Raw genomic sequence first — 9,384 nt, forward strand, 5'->3', positions numbered from 1 at the left:
CCGGCCCCCCACCACTGCCCCCCAGCCAGGCACCCCGCCCCCCCACCACTGCCCCCCTGCCAGGCACCCCACTCCGCCTCTGGCCCCAGGCACTGCCTCCCAGCCAGGCACCCCGGCCCCCACTGCCCCCCTGCCAGGCACCCCACTCCGCCTCTGGCCCCAGGCACTGCCCCCCAGCCAGGCACCCCGGCCCCCACTGGACCCCCTTCAGCCCCAGGCACTGCCCCCCAGCCAGGCACCCCGCCCCCCCCACCACTGCCCCCCTGCCAGGCACCCCACTGCGCTTCTGGCCCCAGGCACTGCCCCCCAGCCAGGCACCCCACCCCCCACCACTGCCCCTCTGGCCCCAGGCACTGCCCCCCTGCCAGGCACCCTGTCCCCCCTCTGGCCCCAGGCACTGCCCCCCAGCCAGCCCCCCCCATCAGAGCCCCTCTGGCCCCAGGCACTGCTCCCCAGCCAGGCACCCCACCCCCCACCGGACCGCTTCTGGCCCCAGGCACTGCCCCCCAGCCAGGCTCCGCATCCCCCCACTCTGCTGCTCTCCCAGCCCCCACTGGACGCTCTCTGGCCCAATGCATCCCATCCTCCCACTGGACCGCCTCTGGCCATCCAGGCACCTCCATGCTCTCTCCATTCCCTCCCTACATTACCACCATGGTGCCCACCCAGCACTTCCCCTGCCCCAGGCCTCATTACTCGCCTGCTGCCCCATCTCTGCCCCAGGCCCACCAGGCCTCCCCTCCTTGGCCCCCTTCTCTGCAGCTGGCTGCCTGCCTCTCTCCTGAACAGACCTTTACCGACCCCTCAGTCACCTGCCATCACCCCTCAGCTCCCAGCTCTCTGCTTGGGCTCAGCCAAGATGGCAGCAGCTCCTTGGAAGAGGGGGCCCCAGGTGGAGTGCCCCCAAGCCCCTCTCCCTCTGAGGAGCAGAGCGGTCCTCTGGTCATGGCCCATTCCAGCTGGGCACCAGGGGCTCTGGTGCTATTGGGAGGAGGCTGAGCCACCCCCCCACCCCCCTCTTGGGAGCTATCGTCCCAAAGCTGTCTACTGCTGCTGCAGGTGTCCTGCCCTGGAAACCATAGACCCATCCCCGGCCAGTGACTGGAGCAGGGACCCCCCCCACCACTGCCCCCCTGCCAGGCACCCCACTCCGCCTCTGGCCCCAGGCACTGCCCCCCAGCCAGGCACCCCGCCCCCCCACCACTGCCCCCTGCCAGGCATCCCACTGTGCCTCTGGCCCCAGGCACTGCCCCCCAGCCAGGCACCCCACCCCCCCACCACTGCCCCCCTACCAGGCACCCCACTCTGCCTCTGGCCCCAGGCACTGCCCCCCAGCCAGGCACCCCACTCTGCCTCTGGCCCCAGGCACTGCCCCCCAGCCAGGCACCACCACCACTGCCCCCCTGCCAGGCACCCCACTCCGCCTCTGGAGTAGGACCGCGACTGGGGCAGGGTGGTTACAGGCGGACAGAGCTCTCCGTGGGGACAGAAAGAGCTGAAGTGCCCCACAGCCACAGTTCCTCGTTACCAGAGAGGGGTGGGCCAGGGAGGCGGACACACGCTGACTAGGTGACATCGTGAACTCTTGCAGCTCTGCCCAGCAAGGTACGCAGACCTGCCCCTAGACGCCGATCACTGAGCAACCAGGCCTGGGCAAACCACTGAACCAGCCTATCCTTAGAGAGCAAAATGCAAACGCACTGCGGAATCCCTGCCTGGCTCCCTGCCTCCAGCCTGGGCGCATAGCACACGTCCTTGCATGCTCACTGTCTGCAGCCAAGAGCACTTCTCCTTGTGGGAGAGAGGAACAGACCTCACTACCCCCTGGAGCAGGACACGCCAGCCCGCAGCCACGACACACTCACACCACCCTATCCCCTGGAGCAGGACACGCCATCCCGCAGCCACGACACATTCAGATCACCCTATGTGACGAAGTGGGACTGTTCTTAATGTTTCCTCTGAATAGTGTGGGGGTGCCTCAGTTTCCCCTAGGCAGTTCTTAAGTCTCTAGGTGGTGGGGTAAGGGTGTATGATTGTTGCAGAGCCCTAGAGGGCAGGTATGTGCAGGGGTCTGGACACAGAGAATGGCCGACACCCCGTTTCCTGGCCACTGATGGCCTGGGCCCTTCCCCCCTGCAAGGTGAGAGCTAAAGGGTTGGAGAACAAAGGAATCAGGTGACCTCCCAGCCCCGGAAAGGGACAAAGCCCAGAGGAGGAGGGGCAGGACCCTCTGGCTTCCTCAGGACCCCTCCTGGGCACACTCGCTGTGGGAAGCGCACGGAGGGGCAGAGGATGCTGAATGCTCCAAAGTCAGACCCAGGAAGGTGGAAGCTGGGTGAGCTGTGTGTCCTGCAGACAGGCTGCTCACAGGAAGGCGACTTCCACAGAGTCCTGACAGGCTTCATGGGGAGCAGTTCCAGAGCATCGCCCGGGGACTCCGTGACACCCTACCCCCTGGAGCAGGACACGCCAGCCCGCAGCCACGACACGCTCAGACAAGGTCTATGCTAGAAGGGATCACTGGTAGAGTCATACCATGATACCAGCAACCCTTCATAGAATCATAGAATATCAGGGTTGGAAGAGACCTCAGGAGGTCATCTAGTCCAACCCCTGCTCAAAGCAGGACCAACCCCAACTAAATCAGCATCAACTAAATCCACACATCTTCCTAGTGGAGATGCAGCTTCTGCGAGGAAAGTAGTGCTCTACTGTACAGCCGATACCTGTTCCCTGGACAGAATACACTACAGCCGCAACACTGTAACTGCATCTGCGCTGGGGCTTTGCGGTGAAAACATCCCCCCACCCAACACTGCTATGCCAGAAAATGTGTCCCGTGTAAGCATGGCCTTAGAGACCCCCTTGAGGGACTGGACAGCACCCCGGATTCACAGACCCACCACTGGCGGCTCCTATTCAAGGCAAAGGCTGCTCTGCCTGTTTCCTCATTCCCCGGCAGCCCTCCCCATGTCTGGTGTGTAGTGTCTGAGTCTGCCCTGAGAGCCCTCTGGGGCAGGGCCCTGGCCTGTGCTGTGTGTGTCCAGGGCCTGGGTACATGCCACCGTAGAATAACATGCGATGCAGGGCTGGAAGGGACCATGAGAGGTCAGCAAGTCCATCCCTCCCCGCACCTCTCACTGAAGCAGGACGACATATACTTCAACCACCCCCACAGATGGTCTGAGTGTATCATGGTTGCAGGCCGGTGTGTCCAACAGCAAACCCCCCTCCCACCCCCTCTTTACCCACACAGCACACAGGGAAACTAAGGCACGCGTGGTAGTCATGCAAAGCACCCCATGCCTTAGCTATCACCTTGCAGGGAGGAAGGGCCCAGGCCATCAGTTGCCAGGAGACAGAGTGTCGGCCATTTATGTACCCTGGCCCTTTGCTCTGCAACAATTACACCCCCTTATCCCACCCCCTAGAGACTTAAGAAATGCCTAGGGGAAACTGAGGCACCCCTACAGTATTCAGAGGAAACATTAAGAACAGTCCCACTTCGTCACACCAAGACCCAGCGTGCCCCAGAGCGGATCCACCTCTCCCCAGGCAGAAATGCTGAGAGGGTTTGGGGGGCAGAGGGAAGGCTCGGTGGGGGCTCCCTGCAGCCCCCAGCACAGACTCTCCCCGCCTGGCTGCTGAGAGGCCTGTGCTGCTCTTGCTCCTGCATGCAGCTGAGCCAAGCTGCCAGCTGTGCTCTCACCTGCGGGCTCCTGGTCCCAACCACCATCAGTCCCCAGGGCAAGTCCCTGCAGCCAGTGCCCAGACAGGGGCTCGTGAGGGGCAGAAGGGTCTGGGATGCCCAGAACCTCAGCACAGGACTGGACACCCAGGGCATCTCTCACTGAGTCGCCAACCCCCTGCAGTCAGAACCTCCAGCCTGACCCCACAACCCACCTCAAGCTTAGGGCTGGCATTGCCTGCTGGGCAGCCGCACTCTCACCCAAGTGGCACATGCAGGGCCAACCTCTAGCCCATGGCCAGCACTGCAGCCTCCTCACCCTGCCAGCCCTGCCCACCCCTGCCCTGTAATCTGATCTCCAGTCTGCTGCCCCCGCCTACCACTGTGTTTGCCCTTCCTTTCCCACCCTTCACACTCCCTGTCCCTGCCCCTAGATTCTCTACCCCTGCAGATTCTCCTTTCCCCACACAGCTCCCCTGCATGCCCCCAACATTCTCCTGCCCTCACACTGCAGGAGCCACCATCTTCCCAGGATCAGTCTGACTTGGCCTCCCTTGGGATGGCTATCTTTGATGAGGACGCAGCCTAGCAGTGGCCATGTTAGCGGTGTGCCCTGTAAGGCTGCCCCAGGGTGAGGCTGCTCCATGGTCCTCCCCGAAGCCTGCTCGGCCCGCACCTCAGATCCTCATAGAATATCAGGGTTGGAAGGGACTTCAGGAGGTCATCTAGTCCAACCCCCTGCTCAAAGCAGGACCAATCCCCAACTAAACCATCCCAGCCAGGGCTTTGTCAAGCCTGATCTTACAAACTTCTAAGGAAGGAGATTTCATCCCCTCCCTAGGTAACGCATTTCAGTGCTTCACCACCCTCCTAGTGAAAAAGTTTTTCCTAATATCCAACCTAAACCTCCTTCACTGCAACTTGAAACCATTACTCCTCGTTCTGTCATCTGCCACCATTGAGAACAGTCTAGATCCATCCTCTTTGGAACCCCCCTTCGGGTAGTTGAAAGCCACTAGGCCATCAAGGGCACCCACGCAGCACCCCCCGTGAACAGGCTGGGTTTCCAGAACAGCAATGTCATGCTGCTACCCTCAAGGACCCACCCTGCTCCCCACACACCCCGCCCCTTCTTACAGCATCCACCCTGTCCCCATACTAGGCCACCACAGAATCCCACCCTGCTCCCTGCACCCACCCTAGTCCCCATTCACTGCATCCACCCTGCCCCCAAGCTAGTCCTCACTCACTGCACCCCCCTGCTCATGCACCCCCCAGGGGGCTGCTTCCCAGCAACATGCAAGGGATTCATATCATGCTGCCAGGAGATGACGGGGTCCCTTGCATGTGATTTTCTATCCACCTCTGATCCTGGAGTGCCCTGCACCCTCCCTCTCTCGTGCTATGCCCTGCCAGCCCTGCCCCCGCTGTCTCCCTCAGCACGCCCCATAACGAACAGCTTGATAACCCTGCTCAGCCCTGTCCCCTCCCCTGGCCAGCAGCCAGAGGCAGAAGGTCAGTTTATGTTTCCGAACACAGCTCTTTATACACTTCCAGACAGTTCTTTCAGCAGCTTCCCCCTCCCCCAGGCCCTGGCAGACTCTCCACTGCCGCAAGGCCACAAACCCAAACACACTGGGCGTCTCTAGGCCACACTGGGAGATAGCCTGAGCAGAGGAAGAACAGGGAAGCATTTGAAATGTAAACACAGTGCTGTCTGGGATACACTGTGGCTTTAACAGGACCTGCTCCTTACCTGCCCAGAAGGGGACCCAGGGGACTGTCTCAACAGACCAAGGTGCACACTCTGAAGGATCTGCCCTCATCCAAGCAGGAGTTAATTTAGGGCAATCCCCGGGCCTGTGCTAGGCGGGAGAGTAGACTGGATGATGCTCCCTTCTGGCCTTGAAATCTGTGAATCCCGTCGTGATCAGCTCTGCCCCTGCCAGGGAGGCTGGCCCTGGGCAAGGCGCTGGCCTGGGACCCAGGAGCTCTGCATTCAACGCCCAGTTCACATTCCCATTTGTTAAACTGCAGTAACTTGCCCTCTGGCTGGCTGGCTAGGCCAGGAGCTCTGGAGCAGGGCCTGTTTCCCACTAGCTCTGTGCAGAGCTGCTCACATCTGGGCCTTCTAGCAGCTCCTACCATTCAGATTTTTCTGCCCTGGCTCGATCCCTCCCATCCGTCCCCTGGAGATCTCCCAGTTACCCCCAGCTCCGCAGCCGTGGCAGCTCACTGCCCCCTCCCTCCCCTCCCCTGCCCCTGGCCCTGGCAACCCCACTGCTTTGTCACGGCCCCTTGTCAGTAATCCTGTCCCAGGGTGAATACTCAGCCATCCAGCTCGCAGGTGAGACCTGCTTGTCCCCCAATCTCTGCTCTGGGTCCCGAGGGGCCCCTCCCAACAGGAGAGCTCTCCTGGTATTCTCTGGCAGAGCTCTGGGCCTCCCGGGCCCCATCGCAAACCAGATCCCTGATTACTCCTCATTTCCTGATTAGCAGGGGCCAGGGGGAGATGAACGCCTGCCTGCTGCCCTCACTCAGTGCCAGCCTGTAGCTGTCTTCTCTCTGCTTAGGGGATGGGTGGAAGATCCCGCTCCAGCTTCCCAAGCCAGCCCGGCTGCCTCTGCCCATCTCCACATCCTGCATGTGCAGCCAGATGGGAGGCGAGCAGAGCCGGGGAGAGGGAGAACTGCCAGCATGGGTGCCATGGTTCCCCAGAGCTGGCTCCCAGGCAGCAGTCATAGCCCATCACCTTTTGGGCCCAGACCAGCCCCTGCTGTCCCAGGGGGCGAGCAGGATACCCAGTGGTGCCATGGGGTCAGCCTGTCGCTGAGGGTCTTTGTCAGTACAGAGTTGCTGCCAGTGTTGAGGGGGGGCCTCCCCCTATACACAGACATGTAGGCTGCAGGATGAGTCAGGTCTACAAACAGCCCGGCCAAATCTTGCCCCCTGCCCTGATGTCTCCCAGTCCCTGAGTTAACAGCACCTTCTCCTGTCCTGCAGCCTGCCCTGCACCCCCATGCCCAGGCCTCTCCAGAGCTTCTCCCATCGCCTTTGCATTGCCACAGCCCCCCGGGCACTCTCCCTGCCCCCGTCTGGTGGTACCTCCCTGCTGCTGCTCCGGAATCCCGGTCCAACACACGCTGCAGCTCACCTCAAGGGCTCTCACTCCTGCTGCTGGGGAGGCTGCCCCATAGGCCAGGGTGCTGCTGCTGAGAACAGCCCAAGGACGGAGGAGCTAGGAAAGGAGGTGAAGGGAAAAATGAACGCTGGCAGGGGCAGCTGGAGAGAGTCATGCCCCAGCCTCCGGACCAGGGGGGTTCTTGTCTTTTCCCATGGGGACCACTCTAGAAACACAGAGTTTGAGTGGGAAAGGCCTACTTGGTCCCATCCTGAGCCTCCCCCTGGGCCAGGCAGAGCTGGGCCCTAAAAGACCTTGTGTTGCTAGTGCTCCCCTGGGGACAAGCCCCAGCCAGATCTCTGTCCCGGACGGGGATGTGACACTGGCACCCTCCCTCTGGGGTGTCTGAGGCTTTGCCCTCACACAGGCAGGAGCCACTCAGCAGCTCACTAGTACCTGCAGGGGCAAGGGGCTCATGGGCTCGGGAAGGGCTGTGAGGGGAATGGATGACACTTTCTGCCCGCAGCCAGAGCAGCTGACTCTGGGATTCAACCCCACTGGCTGATCTGAAGGAGGGGGGCAACCAGGCCAGATGGGCCCACCAGGCTGATCCAGGGCAGCAAGAGGGTGCAGGCGGGGTGTCAGTTTAGAGGGGCCTGTTGTTCTGTTCAGGGCAGCATTGGTGGGATAATGCCAAGGCCATGAGAACAGTCTGTGCCTGAGAAGCTCCAGGAGTGGAAGCAGCAGCTGCTGGGTCCTGTCAGGCCGACAGCTCGTCCCAGGACTATCAGCACATTCCAGTGGTATCTGTCCAAGGTGCTGAAAGCTATGTCCTGTGGTTCGAGGACCCACAGCTACTCCGAGGGGGGAGGGGGGTAACAGGGGAATTCATCCCAGTTGCACAAGCATCCCATCAGCAAGGAGCTTCTAGGACGGGGCTGGATCTGCAGGGCAGAGTGGAACAACAGCTTTGGGGTTCATGCCCTGGCACCACAAACAACTTCGGCTTCTGCCCCACCGAACCCCCCGACTAGGGCCTGACTGGAGAGCGTGTCGGCACAGCCATGCAATGCAGCCACCATGAGGAGATGCAGCCCAAGGAGAGCACAGCTCCCGGCATGCAGCACTCCATCTTGAGCCCAGAGCATGGCCACGTAGCTCAACATGGAGCATTGCATGCTGGGAGCTGTAGTCTCCCGCCTCTCCATTAAAGCCACACTGAGGTGCCCCAGTGTGACAAAGTGGGAATGTTCTTAACGTTCTGTCTGAATACTGTGTGCCTCAGTTTCCCCTAAGGTGCCATAAGTACTCCTTTTCAGTTTCCCCTATGTGTTACTCAAGTGTCTAGATGGGGGGATAAGGGTGTGTGATCATTGCAGAGACCCCTAGAGGGCAGGTGTGATGCAGACTGGCTGCCTGGGACAGAAAACACCAGGCCAACACTCTGTAACCTGGCAACTGATGGCCGAGGCCCATCCTCTGCAAGAATCAGTTTGAGGTGTTGGAGAAGAGTGAGAGGTGGAGGCCAGGGGACCTGTTTGCCCGGGAAAGAAGCAAAGGAAGGAGGAGAGCACCTGGGTGTGAATGAGGGTGGGCAGCTGGAAGCTGGTCAGTCTCCTGGTTGGGACTTGGTGGGGGTGGGGGGTTGGGGGAGGAAGAGTCCAGGGCTCTGGATCCCCCCAGGTTGGACTTGGCTGTAACTTCCAGTTTCCTGTGCTAACAAGCTCTGTTCTATGCTGGGTTCCTGAGGACTAATAACCCATCTGTGTCTCACGCTGGCTGGGAGTCACTGCTGGCTGCGGCATTGGGGTGCAGGGCCCGGCTGCATAGAGGGAGGCGGGTGGAGATTCCTGGGGGAGCATGCTGTGTTCTCACCTGCTCGCGGGGCTCAGAGCGATGGTCGGGTCAGGCACTTGGGGCCATGCAGGCTCTTCCTCTTGGAGGGCCTTGGGGCTCCCAGCAGTCTCTGGGTCCAGGTCGTGTCTGGGGAGGAAGGCAGGCACAAGTCCCTAGTGAGTGACCCCTCCTGCTCTCTGCCCCACCCACTGGGCCAGGGACACTAGCCGGCCTTGCCTATATTCCTTGTCCCTGCCTCGCCTCCAGCCAGCGCTCGCAGCTGGCCTGGGCGAGGAGCTGGAGTCAGGAGAGGCGCAGGAGGAAGGGCTTGGGCAGCCAGCGCAGAGAGGGAGGAAGAGGGTTCATGGGCCAGTGGCTCCAAAGCCTTCCAGGCCCACAGGAAACAGGAAGAGGAGCCAGGAGGAGCTAATGGGCCCTGAAGTCTGCAATTGCAGGCCGGCCCAGCCAGCTGCTGGCGCTGGGGCGGGGCAGGGTGACCAGTGCTGGGGCCACTTTCCCTCCCTAATAGTTCCACAGGGAGCCCCTGCCTCATCCAGTAATCAATGGGCGCAGAGCCCCCTCCCCACTCAGCACCTCCCTGCTCTGCCCCTGCCAGGGTCTCCCCCTCCGCCCCCTCAGCGCCTCCCCCCTCCACCCCCACGCCAGGGACCACCCCCACCCCAGGGACCTCCCCCTCCACCCCTTCAGCACTTCCCTCTCCGCCCCCACCCCAGGG

At 61.6% G+C, this 9,384-nt stretch overlaps 1 protein-coding gene across 3 annotated transcripts in view; it reads right to left on the reverse strand.

Moving 5' to 3' along the window:
- KCNH2 (potassium voltage-gated channel subfamily H member 2) overlaps positions 1-9,166 on the reverse strand; it is a 105,558-nt gene extending 96,392 nt beyond the window's left edge. The window contains exons 1-3 of one of the 3 annotated variants that reach the window (XM_084620856.1): positions 8,886-9,166; positions 8,688-8,795; positions 6,846-6,929 (exon numbers count right to left, since the gene is read on the reverse strand). The gene's annotated coding sequence lies outside the window, so the exon portion shown is untranslated. Of the gene's footprint in view, positions 1-6,796; positions 6,815-6,845; positions 6,930-8,687 lie in introns of those variants that run through there. The other 2 variants (XM_084620860.1, XM_084620857.1) reach the window with 2 other exon arrangements.
- Positions 9,167-9,384: the final 218 nt, after the last annotated feature.

The sequence above is a fragment of the Lepidochelys olivacea genome, assembly GCF_965140295.1.
Source record: "Lepidochelys olivacea isolate rLepOli2 genome assembly, chromosome: 2".
NCBI lineage: Eukaryota > Metazoa > Chordata > Testudines > Cheloniidae > Lepidochelys > Lepidochelys olivacea.